Here is a 19,870-nt window from a genome sequence, read left to right as displayed (position 1 = left end):
CATATTTGTAGAATTAAAAGGTCCTGGGTAATTGCAGGCTAAAAAAGCTTACATCGTAAGCCATACTAACCATATGAGTGCTTAACTAAGCTACAGTAACTAACAGTGGTAGGACTAATGTTCCAGGCACTTGCAATTGTTGAATTGGTCACACAAGCATCTCTGCTCATGGGCAAATCGGGAATGTTGACCGGACCTGAATAGGTGAAGACGATAGACGTGTCGGAATAGGAAGGAGGACACTGCTGAACTCGACGAGTCAGATCAACAAATAAATCGGGATCACAAGAATTCCCAAAACAAATACTCAACTTCACGCAAAGCACAAACACATTTTAAATCACTGCAGTGGGTTGTGAGCAGCAACAAAGCCACTGCCTTTCAAAAGTCGGATTTCAGTCTACATCTGCACTGCCTTTCAAAAGTTGGACTTCAGTCTACATCTCCCATCAAGTAAGCAGACCAGGCAGAGAGGTATGCAACATGTGATTTATACAGTATATCGGAAGCACGCCGGATCCTAGGCACTTGTGTAACTTTGAAGGATCAGGTATTGCGGGTCCTGCATTGAAGTGAATGACACTTCAGATTTTCCCTTCCTTCCCTTGTGCCACTGACAGTGATGTAACTAATATCCACATAACCACACACGCATATTTCTACATTAAAAAATCCTCCTCCAATCCGGGCTCCCACGATGACGTGCCGTATAATCCGGCCGCCTTCTCCTCATTGTGCACCGCCCCAGGCCTACGGTCCTGTGTTGCAGTCCACCCCTCTGTCTATGATGGCAGGGTAGTACTGCTCGCCACCTCCCCCTCCCCCCTTGTGGTGTCGATATGTACATTGGGGCCTCTGTCCCGGTATGCCTGATACCCTCTTCCCTCAAGGAAGGCGGGGCCTTCTCGCCCACAGGGAGTGGGAACTAGTAACTCTCCCTCCCAGCACCGGGCTCCCCCTTAGCGTCCCGCGCTCTTTCGCACTCACCGTGGTGTGTCTGAGCGGCGGCGGTAGCACGGGCTCTCCCGGGCCTCTCTGCACGGGCTGCCAGGACCCCGGCGGCAGAGATAGGGCTGCCCGCAGCGGCGCCTGATTCGAAGAAGCACAAAGGAGGGGTCACGGAAGGAGGCGGGGGGGGGGGCTGAGATAAATCATACGAAAAATAACCGGGGCGACGGTTAGACACACAAAACGGGATAAACAACTTAGGGATATTAACTGGATGGTGGTCCCAAGGGAGGCAGCAAGGGGGAGGAGTCGGCGGGTATGGGAGGAAATGTTGACTATAGAGTGCATCCAAGCACAATAGTGGAAGGGAGGAGCAAGTACGTAAGGAAGGAGTCTTTGGGAGCAATACTAAAAGGAAGGCGGGGAGAACGGAGCACAGAATGAAGCCAAATAATCGGGCCAAAGCGGGCGGCGAGTCTAACAAACTGAAATGCTATTGGTAATAGGGGAGGACAGGGACCATTGAAAGTAAGAGGAGCTAACAGGGATGATGGGGAAGTCCGCACTGATCATACATTCCCGCATTTTGAAAAAGTTTAGAAGACGAATAAGTTGGAACCAGGGAAGCAACGGGGAAGCCCTGTAACAAACAAACAAAGACAAAGTAGGATAAAAAGCAACAAAACAATAACAAACATAAATTAAAAAAAACCTCACTTACCAGACAGCTCCGGGAAGCCTTCGCCTCACAGCAACCAACACAAAATGAGCTTGAAAACAGGGAAAACAAAAAAAAAAAAAACACGCCCACCGTCGGAAAAAGGGGACGGCCAGCACGATTAAGAATTTTCGCAAAAACCACGCCCCCCGATCCGAAAAGGACGGGGCTTATTCGGAGTGACTGGACCTCTTCTCCAGTGGCTGGCCAGCATTTAAGAGGCCAGCCAATGGAGAACAGGAGAGAAGAGGGGCGGGTGCAAGCCCCTCTTCTTAAAGTCATTAAAACAAAGCGGGAGCCGTCTGGCGGCCACGGACAGGAGCCCCTCCTTTACCCGCTGAGCCTGGAGACGAGCCATCCACTATCCGTCGTGCGCCCATATCATCTGTTTCCCGCTGGTAGCCTTCGCGGGACTCCAGCACCTGAAGCTACAGGAGGCCCTTGGGTCCTAGTACCCTTAGAAGTAGTCTTGGGAGGCATTGGGAGGACCGGAGAGAGCAAGCGGGAGCAAGCAGCTGTACTCCGTAAACAAAGGGGACCCGCGCAAGTCAGTCTCAAGGGCCAGGGAACTCCAATCGCCACACACAATCTCCAAACCATGCCCGCTGTGCAATCAAATGATTTCCTTTCTTCATCGCCTGGAGACACATAAGGGGGGGAGTTGAGCCAGGAGAAAGGTCGACGACCAGATCACTTGGCCGGCAATTTTCAGTCACTTGAATAGAGAAGAAAGAAGTCTGGGCATTTCAGCCAAATGTCCTGCTTGATTTGTAGTTTGGGTAATTGGCTAAAAAACAGTAAATGCTGCTTCTTGTTCATGTTTTCTGTTTATCTGGGTGATTGGAAAACATACTTTATTTAAAAGTTGTGTTCTAGTATCTGGCACATGCATGGAGGTATGCTACTTTTATGAATTAGGAATACCCCACGGTGAAGAACTAAGATTTTGTTCCTTTTCTTGGTTGTGGTAAATTATTTGAGTTGTGCATCTCCAAGTTAGTAATTATGTTTCTGATAGATAGTTCTAACCATAGAATCCTCACCTTTCGAATTGTCCCCAAGCACCAGACTGGATCCAGGCACTTTTCACTGCAACACTCCTGTGAGCCACTTGTTGGTGCCGTGGGTCTCTGCATAGGCTTTGTTCCACCCTGGAAGCAGACCTGTCACCTCACACGGTGCCACCGTGTGTCACTCGATTTCCGCACCTTTCACACAATCGCCCAGTGAGGAGCCGAAATCACACGGTGGCTGGCAAGGCGAGCTGAAAACAATTTCACAAAGTGGCTTTTCAGATCCTCTGTGCAGATTGTAAGCAGCCGATGTTAATTAAGGGGTGTGAGCACTTCATGGGACATCGGTGGCAGCCTCATACACCCATTGTTGTATTTATTTATTTTTGCAGGGGGTGTGGTGGAATTTGTGGAGGGCAGAGTTCATCTTAGGAAACTCTTGGCACAAGGCCTCGGACTCCTAGGCCCCGCCTCTTCTTCACACTGTGAATTTTAGATGTAGGTTGGCAGGTTCGCGGAAGTGACGGAGCAAAGACTCATACAAGCACCACCCTTATGCACCGATGTCACTTCCTTTCTGTACCTTCTGACTCATATCCAGATTTCCCATCCCACTTTCGTCAATCTTAAAATGACTCAAATAACAAATCCAGTAAGCAAGGAAATGATATTCCTGCTAAAAAACACTAGTTTCAAACCAAGCAACGATGGCAGAAAACAGATGTCGGTCACAGAACCACATGGAATGTGCATCTGATGTTTCAGCGCGGGCCATGACTTCAAGTTGCACAATGAGTGCGGCTTCATGCATTTGAAGGCAATCGGGGACAATGAATTGAAGCTGTAGATTGCTGAACCCAGAAAGAAGTCATGGCCCTCGCATGCGTCTTGCTCTTGACCCAAGTTGAGGGTGTGGACCCACTCCTGTTCCAGAGGTCGCTCTTGTGATCAAAATCATCTGGTAAGTCGAAGTCAAAGTCCAAGAAGAAACGTAAGAAGGAGAACCGCATCTTGCCACTCTCTACCTAAAGAGTAGTCACCAGGGTATCAAGCTGCACCTCTATCTCGCTCCGGGTCTGCGACTAAGGAGCCGATTCCATATGGCCAGGTACTACCTACACCCTCTCCTCCCCACTCAAGACCCGTGACAGGAGAGAAGGTTTGGATGCGGGGGCGTGACACCCCCCGGCCGTATTTATTATATACAATTAATAAACTTTAATCATAATTACAATATTTACAAATGTAGCAGAAAATATACTTTACACGGATTACAAATGATAAGTACAGATATCCGATGGCTAACCTAAACATAACTCTAATACAAAGGTTTCCTATCCATATCTAAACATATCTTTAATAATCTTTACAATCTTTATTTTCTGCGTACCTAATAGAGCCTACGGCAAGGTCACTAACTGGTTTCAGATCCTTATCAATTTCTAACCACGCCCTCTAGTCGGAGTGCGCATGCGCAGAGGGCCCGTTCACCATGAGGGTACTTCCCTCCCCCGGTTACCCCCGTATGCTCTGTACCTGATCTCCATAAAGGGGCCCTTGCAGCCGTTGTGCACGTGCAGGATGGCCAATCAGCCTAGAGAAAGCGTGACTCCCCCGCACCCAACTGCCCCTGGAGTTCTAGGAGAGACCAGTTGTCCCTCCCACTTGGGCGACACCATTCGGGAATGGCGCCGCCCTCTAAGGACCTTAAATTTACTGCTCACCAATCATGACCTTACCGCCACAGGCTAGCATAGTTGACCGACTATCTAGCTCCCCCCCCCCCGTGCTCACTAGAAAGGTCATCCCCTGCGACTAAGGCCCCTCAACCATGCCAACATATTCTCCAGGAAAACCTCATTGCCTACTTTAGACAAGTGAACGCTGTCTTTTAGGAAGCACGGTTCACCCCTAATGCATCCATGGGCGATGGTCTGTAAGTGGGGAGCCCTGAAAAGTCTCTCAATCTTGTTATTTATTCTCCTCGCGGAGTGATTCAAAGCCTTTACAGATTCCCCCCTGCTCCATTGGAATCGGGGTATCATCTGAGACCACCTGATAGTGCAGCCCTGACAAGTCTTGGCTAACCAGCCTATTTCAGTGACTATAGTTTCAACCAACCCTCTTCTTCCCAGTCTTGCTAGATCATTCCCCCCCAAGTGCAATATGATTATATTAGGGGGCGGACCACCTTTCTTTAACAAGTCCAGTATGATACCCCTGAACTGACTGAAACATAGCCCCCCTTTTCCATGGCATGCTATTTCAAAGCCTGCCTGCCGTGCTCTGTCCCTATAATCATCTGTATAGAAAAGGTTAGACAAACGCCTTACATATGAATGGCCTATGATCCAAACTGTCTGTGGTCTTTTAGTGGTGATGATATTCGCGTTGCCAAATGTTGCTGACGCCGTGTCTTGAGTTTCTCCCCTGCGTGACAGGCTTGAGAAACTGTAATGGAAGCAGAAAAGACATGCATCAGCGCTGTGTGACTCTCTCACTCACAGCATGTGTAGGCGCACATATTGTTTGTAACAATTGGAAACCCATCTCCCGATCCTCTGTACGTCGCTGTTTGGCAGACCCCTGGCCGTTGCTTCAGTGGCAGCCCCTATCCTAAAGAAGTGGGTACCAAAACTGCCTGGATTCTGACCTGACTTCAGAATTGTCATGTCCAACACCCTTTTGAATTGAAAGCGTGTCAGTGGGACCCCATCCGCATGGATCAGGAAAGGCCCCCCTACGTTATGTGGTCTAACTTGCAGGTAGCTCTCAACATGTGATACAGGACAGCATGGGTTACCCTGTGCCCAGTGCAGAACTACCCCATCATCCCGGGCCTCCTGATCCCGTACTTCCCCTGATGTGTTGCAAATTGTGGGGAGGGCTGCTAGTAGTGTCGTCAGGAGCTCAACCCGAATTGGCTGCCTTGTGTCTGGGGCCGACCCTTGGAGGCGTTGCCAAGCTTTCAGAGCCTTCCTCACTGTGAAACTGTTAGTGGGATCCCCCCTGTCGCTGATCTGAGCGAAGAAGGAGATCGCCGCCACATGCCGCTTAGCTGCTGCCGCTGAACGCCCGTTGGTCTTTAAACAACCTAGGTATGCAATGAGTGCCCCAGTGTCGTGCCACACCAGGCACGTGTTTAGCCCTAAATTGTACATTCAATTTCATGCATGTGAGAACCATCTCCTTCAAGAGGCGGGGAATCATCTTACACCGGGCTGCTTGCTGGTTGATGCATTCTACCACGGTCATGTTGTCTGACCAGAAAACTACTGACTGATTACGCAATTGTTCAGGCCATACAGTCAATGCCACCCAGATGGGGAAGAGCTCCAGGACCCAATGTTACCTGTTAGGTCGTTCTCTACCCACCACGCCGGCCAACGTTGTGCCACCCACTCGGTACCGAGTATGGCGCCAAATCCCTCACTGCTCGCGGCGTCAGTCATTAAACCCAACTCCGCGGAAGCAGTGGGCAGACCGGGCCACACTACTCTGCCATTGAAATCCTGCAGGAATGCCATCCAAATCCGCATGTCCTGCCGAACCTCAGCCGACAGCCTTGTGTGGTGATGTTTCTCCATGAGCCCAGCCATGGCTTGGGAGATGGATCTGGAGAAAGGTCTAGCCATTGGGATGACCCTTAAAGCAAAGTTCAGTTGCCCTAGTGTCTGCTGCAGCTGGTGTAGTGTGACCTTCTGTTTGCCCAAGCATAGCTGTAAAGCAGCTCTGAATGTGTTGACCTTGTCCAAGGGTAACCTAAAACACTTCTGAATAGAATCCAGCTCAATGCCCAGAAACTCTATCGTGGATGTCGGGCCAACCGTCTTTCCCGGAGCCAAAGGAACCCCCAAAGCCTGCATGAGCGCGCAAAATTCCTGCAGCGCCCACCGACATTCCGGGGAGCCCCGCGTCCCCCAAAATATGCGCATGAAACAGAGCAGCCCATCGGCATACACATATCTATATAAAAATGTCCTTGAAATATAAAACCAAGGAGATGATAATCGTCCGGATGTACAGGGAGTAACCGAAAGGCTGATTCTATGTCGGATTTTGCCATCAATGCTCCGGGGCCCAAACCCCTGAGGATGTCCACTGCTTGGTCAAAGGACGGGTATTTAACACTGCAGAACTCATCATCAATTGCATCATTCAGAGAATTATCTTTGGGAGCTGACAAGTTGTGTATTAGTCTGAATTCCCCTTCTACCTTTTTGGGGACTACACCCAAAGGGGAGCAGACAAAGTTCTCAACTGGCACAGACTTGAAAGGGCCCGCCACCCTACCCAGGCGCAACTCCTTGTCAATCTTTGTGGAGACTATACCTGGATTGGTCCAGGCAGAGAGTTGGTTCTGGCACTCAGATGACCCCACATAATTTGGAGCTGGTATCCTAAAACCATCCCTGAAACCCTCCAACAGAATTCTTGCCGTAAAGTGGCATGGGTATTTGTTGAGCCATGGAGTCAGCACCGTCACATCAACGGGGGAGCGCGCTTTGAGCGGGGACCCCATCTCACTCCTGTTTCTTACTACCCTTATCTTTTGATCTTTTAAGGCATTTGGATTCGGGGTGGGATGGGATGGCGCAAATGGAACACGTGTGCTTGAACCTGCACTGACCCTGTGGTCTGGTGCAAGTCCGCCTGTTGAAGTCCCAGCACGTCCCTTTCCTTCTACCATTACTGCTTGAACTAGTGGTGTAGCTTGTTGTCGCGGGGCGGAGTGAAGCAAGGGACCACTGCTTGATTTTAGATATGCTTTTATTGTTTTTCTCACTCTCGAGGGTCTGGGGTTACTCCTATAGTACGGTAATGGAGCTTCGGGGTGGCGAGAGTCCGGGCTGGAGCGGCTTCTTCTCTCCGTAGGGATCCGGGTCTTCTCCAGGGTGTCCGGTCTCCCAAGGGGGGGGCTCCCCGGCCAGGTAGCGTCCCGGAAGGAAAAAGAAAAGACAGGGGGGAATCAGGAGGAGGGTTGATACAGCCAGATTTCAGGAAAAGGGAGTGAGGAATCACACGGTGCTCTTTGTTATCCGGCCCAGTCAGTGAAACGTCGTGACGAAAGTGCTCAGGGGGAGGGGAACATAAACATGTACTGGTGTCGTTAAACAAAAGGAAGGGCGGTCGTGTGGTTCAGGGCGGTTTGAATCCCTTTCTTTCCACCCACGCTCTGACCCGACCCCGTACCTGTTGAAGCCACACTTCCCTTGAAGTGTGGCGCGGGGATTCGCCGGAACGTTGGCCTCCAGGCACTGCTGCGGGTCCGTCAGCTCTGTCCTCGTCTCCGCCTCCGCTTCCTCCTCTCGTACGCTCGTTCTCTCCTTTCTCCTGCTCGCCTCTCTCTTCGCCTCCAGGTGTAGAACACACCCCCACACGGTCGTACCCGGCTACTTCTGCTTCCGGACCTCTGACGTCATTGGAGGAGGTGTGTCCAGGGTGGAATTCGGACCAGTTAAAGAAACAGTCACCGTGACTGTCTCCCGCTTCGGATGTCCCATACCAAGGGGTTTTCAGGTCCCTGTGGGGCTGTGGGGGAAGAGAAGACAGGTTTGACCTACTAGGGTTGGATTCGTGTGCCCAGTGGACCTTGTCACACTTGTGTTAACCTGTGACCGAAAGGGCTGAAAAGGCTGAGCTGACTGTAGGGACTGACTCTTTGTGTCACCATGCCCCTCGCCCCCAAAAAGATCCAACCAAGATATTGTGTAAATTCGGTCCCATGACTGGGTTGGGTCGGATGCCTTGGCCACTCTGAAATTTTTGTCATACACTAACCACCCCCGCATACGAATTTATCATGGGCCAGCACTATCCTGTTCTGGTAACAAGCCATCTGCGCCTGCAAGTTTGGGAAACGCTCAGCTGTGACTGCCATAAATATGGAAAAGGCTCTAATCCAATTGAGTAAGTTCTCTTCCACCCTATACTTCAGCATCTCACTAGCCCAATCCCTTGGGAGCATATAATCTTTGTTCTTCCTTGACTCCTCCCTCTCCATTTCGCAGATCAGTAACGAAAACATGTTAATATATTCACCAGCCCAAATTCTGTTCTTCAACTCCTGCGACACATGCCTGCCTAAAAACTCCCGCTCGGAGCTGGTCTCGCCCACGCCCAACATTGCCAATGTTGGCAGTTTACCTGTTACCGTTGTACCTGGTGCCTCCAGCGGAATCCCTGCTGTCGCACTGGGGACTGACACCTCCTTGTTCTCCAGAGTGGCGGTACCCCCCCCTGAAATGACAGGTAACGATGCGACAAGCCCAGCAGTGATCTGTTCTTTGATCCCTGCATTGAACTCATACACAATTCGCGTTGCTTCTGCTAAAGCATCGGTAGCCAACTCTTTTACTCCCACCGCCAGGGCGAGAATGCCTGCCTTCCCCAACCATGGCAAAATTGCCGTCAGATGTGACACTACATCTTGAGGGACCACCCCCCCACCTGTGGTGTCCCCCCCACGGGTGTTGGTAAAGGAACGGTGACCGGGGTGGCCGGGACTGGCGCCCCTAGGGGGGAGGGTTGGGGCACTGGGACCACGGGGATCGCTGGTGGCACTGGATGCAGAGGTGGGGTCTGTGGTGCCACTGGTGGACCCACTCCTGTTCCAGAGGTCGCTCTTGTGATCAAAATCATCTGGTAAGTCGAAGTCAAAGTCCAAGAAGAAACGTAAGAAGGAGAACCGCATTCTGCCACTCTCTACCTAAAGAGTAGTCACAAGGGTATCCAGGTGCCCCTCTATCTCGCTCCGGGTCTGCGACTAAGGAGCCGATTCCACAGTTGGTGCTGGTGCACCTTGATTTCCCTGGGCCATCAGTGATACCGCAGCAGGTGGAGGCCTTTCAGTAGGCCATGCTGCGCATATCTGGCACTCTTCAGACTCCCTCTGGTGCACCTTTGAACCCTAAGGATTCATAGCACCTGCAGACAGGCTATCACGGCAGATCCAACCTCTACATCATCTGCATGGACTCAGGTGCAGACTTTCACTCTGGCTCCAAGATCTGTGTCTGTTCCTTCCTCATCAACACTGTCACTGAAGCCACCAGTGCCGGAGGAGGATGTGTTGCCAATTTTGATGTTTGACCATGAGCTGACTTCGTCTCAACCCAGACTGAGGTCATGCTCCGGACCTGCTCTGACATACTTGGTCTCTTTACCACCTGGGTCTCATCCCCTGCCTCCATTACCACAGAGGCATACTCAGGGGCTCTTTTGTCTATTTGGCTCCAATTCTGACCAAACTTGCCACCACCCGGAGATGACAATGGTGGGTTTGGGAATGATTTACCTCCTATGATGATGACAGTTTCTGCATGCGATTAAAGGAGGCGAGTTGGCTTGGTACTTCCCCTGATACAGAGTTGATTTCACCTCTTGCGGTCCCAATGGAAGAGAGGGCTTCCTTATATGCAGTGATTTGCCATGCTGCTGAGGTCCTGGACCTAGAACAACCTTCTGTTTGAAGTTAATACAAGCGTCCTTACAGAGGTTTTGCAGCCTGGACCAGTTTTATCTGAGCTATTGCACCTGTTCAATGAAGCCCTTACTGACTCCTTAATGGGCACTTGATCTAAGGATTGTTCTTGGCCGACAGTGAATAGGTAGGTGACCAGAATCCAAAACAAGCACCTTGCAAAACAAATTTCCTTACGCAGCATCCCACTCCAGACAGCCTTGTGGTCCATACTTCCATCAACAAGGTGTCCCTAATTCATTCCCTGTGACCCCACTGTCCCCTGGGGTAGGGAGTTATAGAGTTATAAATTATTAATGCTTGCAGAAAAGAAATGTTTACTTTGGAGAACGTAGCCTGGAGGTTGATAAATGATGCTTGCTTATTAGTTGGCTACACACTCATGGCCAGTGAGATCTTGGTTCTAGAAGAATTTAGGGCTTCTTTGGCTCAGACCTTTAAAGATGGTCAAGATGCGTCCAAATATATGATTTGTGCTTGCCTGGACAACACTGATTGTCTGGGGTGAGTGATCGACACTCTGCCACCATGCATTTATGAGGTCTACAGGTTTTTTTGGGTTACTTACTGACATCCTTTATGGCTATGTCTTTTGATAGCTGATGCCTATGCATCGCTAAAGCAGATTCTACCTTAGAGCGCTTAAAGGAGAGTTGGACTACACATGCTCCCTGAGCCTTTCAACCTCTCCCAGACAATGTCCTTGCCAGACTAGGGGTTTCTGAGGTTACTCTAGGGGGGTTGGCATTAGACACCACCAGTCTCCCCAGCCCCCACTGCAGTCTGCCCAGTCCTTTTGAGGCCAAGGCCTTGGATCCTGCAGGCAAAGTGCAGGTTTCCACAGCCCCTTCCATTTCCAATCCCTGGTAGCAAGGGACTGTAGTCTACCTTTAGTGGTGCACAACAATTAGATGGGAGGCAGGATTCAGTAATTTCTATCACCAGTATGGTAATCTATCAGTTCTGGCAGAGGGGCCCTCAAAATCGTTTAGCATGCTTCCCTGTTTCTGACTGCATGCCTTCTGCCCACATCAGGGTGGCTCTCAGAGGAGCACCTGTCCATTCTCATGCTAGACGTGCGGACTTTACTCTCCAGAGGTGCCATCAAGCGGGTTTCGGACTTGGAATTTGGGAAAGTTTGTTACTGTCATTATTTTGTTGTGTTGAAAAAGGATATGGGTGCTTTGCCTTATACTAAATGCCCTCCAAAAGAAGGACCGATTCAAAATGCTTACACTGGCCCAGTTAACTGTCTTCCCTGGATTGGGGCAATTGAATGATGTCATTGAACCTACAGGATGTGTATTTTCGTATACTCACTCTGCAGTCCTACAGATGCTACTGCGTTTACGATTGGCCAGCAGCATTTTCAGTTTTCCATGATTTCCTTCAGCTACACCAGTGCCCCTGAAGTGTTACGGAAGTGATGGCGGTGGTCATCGCTCATCGTCAGACATTGGGGATAAAAGTTTTCCCCAACCTCGATTACTGGCTGCTTTAAATGGGCCACTGTCAGCCTTGAACCTCCTCCAGACAATGGTGAACTGCCTGAATTTGTTTGGATTCCCGTGCAACCAACCGAAGCCACACCAACTCCTTCACAGAGGCTTCCTTTCATAGGGCTCTCTTGGACACAGCGCATTTCAGGGACTTTTCTCCATTGCAATGAGTCCAGGACATTCGGGCTATGAATCCAATACTTTAGCCTCTGTCTGGGTCTCCGTGAGAGCAGCTGAGGCTTCTTGACCTGTTAGCCTACTGCATCCTGCTTGTCAACTACGCCAGGTGGCAAATGCGAACTCTGCAGTGAAATCTGAAGTCCCAGCGGGCCCAGCAGACGTCATCCATCTTTCGGGTGGGACTGCATGTGTTCTGCAGTGGTGGCTGCTCAACCACAGACCCCTCTCCCATCCCCACCCAGAGCTGATGGTGGTGATAGATGTGTCACTGCTGGGCTGGGGAGGTCGTCTGGAGGAGCTGGAAACCTGACTCCATATTTCAGGCCATTCACCTGGTACTCAAGGCCTTCCTGCTGTACATCAATGGGAAACTGGTGCGGGTACATCACCAACACTATCGCCATGTGGTACTGCAACAAGAAGGAAGAGATCTTAGAAAGCCAGGACAGAAGAGTGGATCACAAATGAGACCTGCATCTCAATATGGCACAGGGCATTTTCCGACGGTGGGAGGGAACCCTGGCTAGATCTTTTTGCCACTGTTCAGAACATGCAGTGCCAAAACATTTGCACATTGGCGTTCCCATGAGAACCCTTGCTAGCAGATGCATTCTAGCTGAAGTGGAACATGGGAGTCCTGTATGTCTTTCTGCCTCTCTTGCCCCAAGTTCTGAAGAAGATCAGGATCGAGTGAGCCCTACATGCTAGTGGCTCCAGATGGTGCCAGGAGTGTGTCGTACCCAGAACTTCTGGGCATGAGCATGTGTTCCCTAAACAGGCTACCACCTAGGGAGGATCTTCTGCAGCAGCTGGGTAGGGGTCAGTACCCAAACCCGCACAATCTAGTGTCTGCAGTTGAGTGAGTTTGGCCTACCACCTGAGGTTGCGGATGTCATCCTTACTGCCAGGTATCCATCCAGGAAGTCCATTTATGTCAGGCTCTGGGACATATGTTTGGCCTTGCATAGAGTCTGCAACAGAAACCTCCTATAAACCAAACTGATGGATATTTTACTGTTTGTTTTGTCTTTGCCGGCAGGCTTTCCATTGGGCACTATTAAAGGATATTTGGCGGCCCTTTTGGCCTTTTTGCATTTGCCGGACCAACAGTCCTTGCCTAAATAACCTGTTGTGATGTCGTTTAATAAAGGTTTGACAAACATGTTCCCTCCCAAACTGCTTGTGATTCCACAATGGGATCTTGACTAGGACTTGACGAATCTCACATGTATTCCTTCAAGTCAATGCACAGCTGCTCGTTGCGTATTCTGACCCTCTGACCCGTCTTCCGCATTGCGATCATTTCGGCAGGTAGCATGAGTGAACCCCAGGCAGTATCAGTACAACTGTGCTCCACCACCTTGTTTCCTGAAAAACTAGTGCTGAGGACTTGGGCGGCCGTCTTGCTGAAAACTGTGACTCCTTTACATGTTATGCAGTCTATCACTCTTCCAGCGTTCTTTGTCCTGCCTTACTTCTCGAAAGAAGAGGAGATGCTCAATCAGTTAGATCCCAAAGGAGCTTTAAGCATTTACATCAGGTGGCCATCAGATTTTTATAAGGTTCTCTGGGGTGAAGAAAGGAGCGGCTGTGCAGAAAAGGACCCTGTCGAGGTGGATAGTCCTCTGCATTAAGATCTGCTAAGTATTGACCAAAACGCAGCCGCCAGAAGGTCCGAGAGCCCACTTCACCAGAGCTAACGCTGCCACCACTGTGTTGGCTTGCAGAGTACCTGTCTTTGACATCTGTCAAGCCTCAATATGGGCATCGGAGCATACGTTCACAAAGCACTACTCTTACACCCAGGTCCAGCAGCAAGGACATTTCACCAGCCCAGTCCTGGAGGGCTTCTTGGTCTGAGCCCACTCCACAGACCCTCCATGCTTGAGAGGTACTGCTTTGATATCTGTTCTAAAGGTGAGGAATCTGCGGTTATCCATCAGAAGAACAAGTTACTTACCTTCGGTAACTCTCTTTTCAGAGACTACTATATCTACTTGCAGATTCCTCACTGCTCTCCCATCTCTCTGGTCTGTTGAGTGGTTTCTGTTTACCATCTAAAAAGGTGCCAAAATAGAGATCTGCACACAGGTACCAACAATTGTTTAGTGCTCCTCGTCCCGCGGCACAGAAAAAGTCAAGCCAAAAACTGACATCGGCGTGCAAGGGTGGAGCTTATATGTATACCAGATCGGAAACTTCTGAGGGCAAGCTTGTGTGGGGTTGCAGAGCATCACCTATGGGCACCAAGGAGCACTGCTATGAAAAGTTTTCAGATCCAGTCTGGTGCCTGGGGAACATTCTAAAGGTTCGGAATCTGTGGTTAGAGGATCCACCAGAAAGAGTGTCACTGAAGGTAAAGAACTTGTTCTTTTTATACTTCACAGAAAAGACCCTTGATGAAATTAAAGTCTCAAAGCCCCTGGACAGTCCATTCCAGCCAGTGTACTATATTTGCCCATGGTTCCGCTGGGCCTTTTGGGTGCTATAGCGGTTTCTGTATTTTAAAGCCAATAATGCATAACTATTTGAATGATATTGGATCAATAACCTAGTGCACCAAAGATGCCAGAGCCTCAGTGCTTATAGAGCCTAATGGTCTCTGTCTGGGCAGGCTGCAGCCAGGGCGTCTCTATCAGGGCAGGCTGGAGCTAGGGGGTCTCTGTCAGGGCAGGCTGGAGCTAGGGGGTCTCTGTCAGGGCAGGCTGGAGCCAGGGGATCTCTGTCAGGGCAGGCTGGAGCCAGGGGGTCTCTGTCGGGGCAGGCTGGAGCCTAGTGGTCTCTGTCAGGGCAGGCTGGAGCCTAGTGGTCTCTGTCAGGGCAGGCTGGAGCCTAGTGGTCTCTGTCTGGGCAGGCTGGAGCCAGGGAGTCTCTGTCTGGGCAGGCTGGAGCCAGGGAGTCTGTCTGGGCAGGCTGGAGCAAGGGGGTCTCTGTCTAGGCAGGCTGGAGCTTGGCTGGGGGTCTCTGTTAGGAGAAGCAGGAGCCCAAAGGTCTCTGTCAGGACAAACTGTAGCCCAGGGGTCACTGTCAGGACAGGCTGAAGCCTGGCTGAGGGTGTCCCTTAGGGCAGGCTGGAGCTTGGGGGTCACTATCAGTACAGGCTGCAGCCTAAGTGTCACTGTCAGGTCAGGCTGTAGCCTAAAGGTCTCTGTCAGGACTGGCTAGAGTCTGGTTGAAGGTCTCTGTTAGGGCAGGCTGGAGCCTGGGGGTTACTATCAGGACAGGCTGGAGCCAGGGGGTCACTGTCAGGACAGGCTAAAGCCTAAGGGTCTTTGTCAGGGCAGGCTGGAGCTTGCTGGAGTCTCTATCAGGACAGGCTGGAGCCCGGGGTCTCTATCAGGACAGGCTGGAGCCAGGGGGTCTCTGTCAGGACAGGCTGGAGCTGCATCAGAGAAGTCAGTGCCTCAGCCACCCACAGAGCATTCAATCATATTGAATTCTGTGCCACAGACACAAAAAAACATAAAAAATGTTGGCGTTTCACCTTCTGCCCTGGAATTTCACCCTCTATAGTTTCAATAGCGGTTCCTGCACGAGGGTGGGGGAGCGTTGCCCCCATACCTGCTGCCAGCCGTGCAATCAAAAGAAAATGCCAATGAAAAGATTTCATTGCCATTTTATTTGTCCGACGTGCGCACTGCAGCAGCCAGCCAACCCCGAGCCCAGAGACATTTGGGGTGTGCCCTCTGCCGCCAATTGGCCGCAGAGAACAGAAGCAGTAACTGGCTGGATGCTTTAAAGTGTGCATGTCACTTTGGCCGGCTGTCTTGCGCCTGCCAAAGTGACATGCGCGCTTTGAAGCTCTCCACGCAGCAGTCTTAGACAGCTGGGTGGAGACTAAGCACAGATCTACAGTGCCTGAAGGAGCATCCAGTCATCTCACTCTATCCAATCCAGGCGCTTCTCTCATGCTGGTTAACAGCATGAGAGCAGCCTCTGGGTTGGTTAGGGGAACTTGACTGCAGATTCCGAAGTGGAACACCGAGAAGGACGTGCTGCCTTGGGTAAATACCATTTATTTTATTTATTTAAAATGTTATTCTAGTTTGGTTTTTTTCACTTTTGGAGGAAGTGGTGTTTTATTTGGGCTTTTTGAGGGAGGGAGTGTTTTATTTTGAACTTTTGGAGGGAGGGGTGGTTTTCTTTAGGGTTTTGGAGGGAGGGGGTATTTTATTATGTTTTTTTTGCTATGTGGTGGGGCACTTCACTCGCCCACCACTTTCAAAGGGTACCATCTGCCCCCGTGTAGTCTTCATCCTTCTACTCACACACCTTTGACAGAGCAAGCAGGGTCCCTGGCTGGGAACAAGCATTGGTTTGAGCCAGGCTCTGGCTGCCTCGAGCCCTTTGACAGAGTGAGCCCCCCTAATCCCCGCCCCCTATACCTGAAATTATGGCTCGAGGGCGGAAGTGCAGCGATATTTAAATGGCGTTTAACGGTCAACCAATGCCTACTTTATTGGTTAATGGCTCGAGCCCCAGACACGTTAAAACGCTAATAACGATTCATTGCAGCCAGATAATTGCTGCTGCAGCCGGGTTTACAGCCTGAGTGCAAGAAGGCCGACGTGTGTAATTAGCAGATACCTCCTGATTGGCACGTGGCAAAATGACAGGACCGGCAGGAAATGTACCCTAGTTCCAAAACACAACCAACGCAACCCTGTGCTGGCCGTCTCCAGACCCTGTCCTGCATGGTTGTATGACAAAATATCACAACATAAGAATGTTGTGTAAAAAATTTCACCTACTAAAAAACTTTACCTACTTTTGTATGTAAACTGCCAAAATAAAGTGTCAAAATGATCGAGGAACAAAATATCACCAAAACAAAGGTAAGAATTAAAAAATTCAATAAATATAGCATCATAAGTATTATATTAAAATATTAAACTTGAAAATAATAATGTAATTAAACGTAATGTCAATGTCTGAGTGTGTGTGGGTGTGTGTGTGTGTGTATGTGTATATATATATATATTCACTCAAAAAACAATGGTTACAGGGGTGTTATAGTTAGGCTTAGATTTCACTCCTACAAAACCAGTTAAATTCAGCAGTTCTAGTTACTTGAGCCAAACATAACTCATGCCCCAGCAATTCACTGCTTATGACCTCACATATTACATCACTGATGACATGGTCAGTGACATCACTGATGACATCTCAAATGACATCACTGATGACATCATTCAGTGATTCCAAGTGTTTTCTAAAGGTTTGCATGTTAAACATATATACTAAGGTACTACCAAAGTTAAATTAGTATACCTTGTGTACTACTAGTGAGTGATACTATTTCTAACATATATTATGTAAGTGGCTGTGTGACTGTGAGTATCCATGTATGAGTGGGTGTGTGAGTGACTGTTTGGGTGTATAAGTGGGCGTGTGAGTAAAGTATGGGTGAGGGAGGGGCTGTGTGATTAGCTGTATTGGTGAGGGAGTGGCTGTGTGAATGGCTGTATGGGTAAGTGAGTGGCTGAACGGGTGAGAGTCTGAGTGTGTAAGTGGCTGTATGGGTGAGTTAGTGGCTGTTTGAGTGAGTGTTTGACTAAGTGGATGTGGGAGTGGCTGTATTGGAGAGTGACTGTATGATTGGCTGTATCGGTGAGTGAGTAGATGTGTGAGTGCCTGAAGGGATGTGTTAATGGGTAAGTAAGTGGTTGTGTGGGTGTGTGAGTGGCTCTATTGAGGGGCTGCATGGGTTAGTGTCTGGGTGTGTGAGTAGCAATATTGGTGAGTGAGTGGGTGTGTGAGTGGTTGTATGGAGGGGAGAGTGGCTGTGTGAGTATGTGTATGGGTGAGTGGCTGTGTGTGTGAGTGAGTGGGTGTGTGAATGGTTGCATGGGTGTATCAGTGGGTATATGAGAGGTTGTGTGGGGTGTGAGTGGTTCTGTTTAGGATGTCATCAGTGATGTAATTTGTCATAAGTGATGTCACTGGCCATGTCATGAATGATGTTATATGTGAGATCATAAGTAGTGCATTGTGGGTACATAAGTTATAGTTAGCTCAGGTATTTATAATGGCTGGTTTTTACTGGTTCTATAAGAGTGAAATCTGAGCCTAACTGTTACGTCCCTGTAACCTTTGGTTTTTCAGTTTAATTTCTAAGGGTTTTTAAATTATTTTTCCTAACTATAACATCCTTGTAACCTTAGTTGTGTTTTAGTAAATTTCTACTATTTTTTAATGTTATTTCCTAACTATAACTTCCCTTAAACCTTTGGGATTTTTTCGTGAATTTCTAAAGTTTTTTAAATTTTTGTTCCTAGCTGTAACCTTTGAGAGTGAGTGTGTGAGTGAGTGCATGACTGTCTCAATGGCAGTAGCAGTTTCTGTATGAGGGCGGGGGAGCATACCCCCGCCTCCTACCAGTCGTGCAGGAAACATAAAAAGGCAATGAAAAGATTTTATTGCCATTTTATTATTCCAACGTGTGCATGGCAACAGCCAACCGACCCTGAGCCCAGAGACAACTGGGGCATGTCCTCTGCTGCTTGACAGCAGAGGACAGGAGCAGTGGCTGGCTGGTTACTTCAAAGTGTGCATGCCACTGTGGTCGGCTGTCTTTCGCCGGCCAAAGTCACATGCGCACTTTGAAGCTCTCCACCCAGCTGTCTTAGACTGATCTCTTCAGCCTTGCAAAGCTCCTCGAGGCCCTCCCCCTCGTGAAGAGGGGGAGCATCACCGATAGCCTCATACCATGGCGCTTCAGTTTTAAGTCCTGAAGTGGCCAGGGCCGCGTGTTTATTATTGACGAATCAGCACAGATTGGGGGAGGGCAGTGATCTCACTTTGTGACGAGGTAGGGACTGCCACCTCCTATCTGAGAGAAGGCCACAGTCCCAACCCTTCTGGAACCACTGAGGCTTCCCTCCCGGAGACGCTGCAGAAGATGTTATGTGTTTTACTGCTTGGTGCATGCATGCCTGCGTGTGTGTCAGGCCTGTGTGTGTGTGTGTATGTCTGAATGTATGTGTGTTTGTGGTGTGAATGGGTGTGTGTTCTTGTAAATGGTGGGTGTATGTGTGCATGCTTGTGAATGTTGATGGCGAGTATATGTGTGTGCCCCGATACCCCCTCCTGCTTGAATTACCGATCGCCCCTTCTTAAATCCTTGGCGTCCAGCTCTGTCTGTTAATCGCAGACAGGAATAAAAGTAGACTCTGTAGAAGCCATCAGTCATTTTTCCAGAGAGATTTTAAAATCAGTGTAATATCTCAGGTTTAGAAAACGGTGCGGCTTAGATTGTGGTGAGACAAGCCGAAACGATCTCTTTCCTGCCAGGACTTACCGCGTGGAGCAAGTAAACCTGCTGCCCTACATACCTCCTTTTTGCTACTCATGTATTTTAGAAAAAGATGGAAGAAGGAATTCTGTTCCCGTTTTTCTTCCTTTAAAATGCGGCTGCAATTCTGTTCAGTGACCGGTCTTTCACTCTAGCTTCTGGCAGCTCACACTGTGGCGTCAGAACTCGGCTGTAATAACTTATTACATTTGAGCAGCTCCCTCATTTCTTTATTGCAGGCAATAGAGACACAAGTCGACTGGATGAATTTTAGAGATGGGCTTTGATAAAGGGATTGCAGTGGCTCGTGTTTATAGGAACATTAGAGACAGGCCTTCCTCCAGGGATTGCGGGCTCCCTTGTATTACAGTACCATAAGCATGGGTACCCACGGCATACACGCTCTCTTTTCTCCCTTCTTATCCCATGTCTGTCTCCCTTCCCCCTCTCCGTCTCTCCTTTGTCTTGCTCTGTTTCTCTTTCCCTCTCACTTAGTCTCTCTCTCTCTTTTTCCTCTCCTGTCTTCTCTCTCATGATGCTTCTTATCTACCTCTCCTCTTCTCTTGATCTTGCTGTTGCTCATTTCTCTCTTTCATTCTTCCTGTCTCTCTGCTTCCCTCTCACTCACACTCTGTCTCTTCTCATTCTACTGGTCTTTCTCTCTTCTTCCCCTCTCTCATCTATCTTTCTTTCTCTTGCTCTTCCTCCTCTCCCTCACCTTTACTCCCTTTCTTT

At 49.4% G+C, this 19,870-nt stretch overlaps 1 protein-coding gene across 1 annotated transcript in view; it reads left to right on the top strand.

Annotated features, from left to right (window-relative positions):
• The window catches only part of CFAP77 (cilia and flagella associated protein 77), a 1,103,317-nt gene that overhangs the window by 955,755 nt on the left and 127,692 nt on the right, over positions 1-19,870 (top strand). The window lies entirely within an intron of this gene.

This window comes from Triturus cristatus, chromosome 1_2 (genome assembly GCF_964204655.1).
Source record: "Triturus cristatus chromosome 1_2, aTriCri1.1, whole genome shotgun sequence".
Classification (NCBI taxonomy): Eukaryota; Metazoa; Chordata; class Amphibia; order Caudata; family Salamandridae; genus Triturus; species Triturus cristatus.
The sequence above is the reverse complement of the archived record's forward strand: the minus strand, read 5'-3'. Positions and strand labels throughout refer to the sequence as shown.